Raw genomic sequence first — 2500 nt, forward strand, 5'->3', positions numbered from 1 at the left:
TAAGATATTTCTTTAATGCATTCATCTGCAAGTGTCAATATTTGCATTCTAATCATTCTTGCGGACATCAATATGCATTCTAAAGCTCTTCCAAATGGCTGCTCGGGCCTCATTCTCTCAAACAAGTCATTAGAATGCAGTGGAAAATCGGGACGAACCCTTCAAACAATTTTTCTATGAATTCGTTTAATGGTTTTGGGTGGGCCCGCGCAGAACTACAGTATGCATACAGCTTTTTTTTTTTTTTTTGGCTGTTTATTTTATCTGCGCTTAACTTCACTGACTGAAATTATAGAGTAGGGATGATTAACTCGTACTTGTGGGTCTTTTTTAATTTCATTCTAGAAATTGGGGTTTTTCTGTGTTGCCCGCAGTTGAGGCTCGGTTTTCATTGTAATTGCTTTAAAACGATCGAGTTTGCAGTGAAAACGCAATGGAAAATGCGGAAAATTGTATTAATATGTACTATACAGTTAAAATAAAACTTAATTTTAATCGGAAATTCTCCGTAAAAATATTCTGTTCTCGGCCGTATTTCAGTAAAATACAGGCTACCGTAATTTCACCATACTTTGTTATTTTCCTTTACGGTTTTGTGACCGTAATATCACTCCTTTACGTTAATAGATCCGGTTTTAAAACGGTAAATGTCTGGCAACATTTATTCAAGGATTTTTACCGTTTCTTACGGCAAATTTTGAACAGTGTACAATTAGAAAAATTGAGAACATTATATAAAGTGCTCTTGTTTATTTAGCTTTTTTTTTTTGGGGGGGGGGGGGATTCTGATATTTAAGTTTGGAAGCAGAGCATTTGCGTAAGTCCTTTAATTTATTATAGTATCTATAGTTGAATTCATCATCATCATCATCATCATCATCAAATCCCCCATCCTTAGCTCACAAGGATGGTGAGGTTGAAACGACCAAAGAAACTAGCGAGTTTGAGCGGTACTCGAACTCCTGTATGGCGTTCACCAGTCAGGGACGTTACCACATCATGTTTTAAGTAATATTGCCATTCTACATTTTGTTGATCAAGGTTTTGTTACATATAAAAATGTCTTCAATAAACGTAGATGCACATTTCGTGTTGAAATCGATCACAGATTAACCGACGATCATCATCGAAGTACGATCTCTCCTTACATGTACGATGGCCGGACTCGGTTGGCTGCCTGAACCACGATGATACACATCCTCATAGATTACACGACCCTCACACAAAATTTAAAGGTCAATGATGCTTGAATGGATTGCGATATTATCTCCCAGGCTCGATCAAGGGCCAATTGTTGCCTGTTCAAAAGGAAGGTGCTGGGGTGGGGGGGGGGGGGGTGACTTTAATCAGGGCTTAAATGAGATGAATTAAATGTGGTATTATTCGGGTAATGAACGGAGCTATGAATCATGGTAGTGCTGATAGTCCGGTTGTGTTGGAGGACAGCACCGTCGTGTCGCACGATAGATAGGTTTTTTTTTTTCTTGTACGATAAATAATGTTTTTATACACGATAAATAGGGGTTTACACGATAAATGGTTTATTTTACACGATAAATAAGCTCTTTTACACGATATTTCTTTTTTTGCAAAATAAAAAAAGACTTTATACAATAAAAATGTCTTTTGTACACAATAAAAATGCCCTTTTTACATTATAAATGGCATTTTTTACAAGATATATATCTGGTTTTGATTGATAAATAGGTATTTTTTTTTACACAATAAAAACGTCTTGTTTTTACACGATAAATAGGTCTTTTTACACAATACATGGGTCTTGCTTTTTACAAGATAAATATGTTTTTACACGATGAATATGTCTTGTGTTTACACGATAAATTGGGCTTATTTACATGATAAAAACGTCTTATTTTTACACGAGAAATAAGTATTTTACATGATAAAATGTCTTGTTTTTACAGGATAAATAGATCTTTTTTTTACACAATAAAACTGTCTTGTTTTTACACGATAAATAGTTATTTTCTACACAAAAAAAACCGTCTTGTTTTTTACACGATAAATAGGTCTTTTTACACGATAAATGGGTCTTGCTTTTTACACGATAAATAGTTATTTTTTACACGATAAATATGTCTGGTTTTAATCGATAAGTAGATTTTAAACAACCAATGGGTCTGGTTTTTGCACGATAAATAGGCCTTCTTTTTTACAGTATAAATTAGTTACGTTTTACACCATAAATAGTCTTGTTTTTTACACGATAAAGGTTTTTTCCCATCTAAATAGATGTTTTTATTCAACAAAATTCTCTTGATTACAAAGCCGTTCGCCTATTGACGCAAAGATCCTCTGTTAGATTTCGCCAGTCGTCTCTATCTTGAGCTTTTAAATCAATACTTCTCCATTCATCATCTACTTCACGCTTCATAGTCCTCAGCCATGTAAGCCTGGATCTTCCAACTCATCCAGTGCCTTGTGGAGCGCAGTTGAAAGTTTGGTGAACTAATCTCTCTTGGAGAGTGCAAAGAGCATG

The sequence above is a fragment of the Palaemon carinicauda genome, chromosome 17 (genome assembly GCF_036898095.1).
Source record: "Palaemon carinicauda isolate YSFRI2023 chromosome 17, ASM3689809v2, whole genome shotgun sequence".
In the NCBI taxonomy this organism is placed as follows: domain Eukaryota; kingdom Metazoa; phylum Arthropoda; class Malacostraca; order Decapoda; family Palaemonidae; genus Palaemon; species Palaemon carinicauda.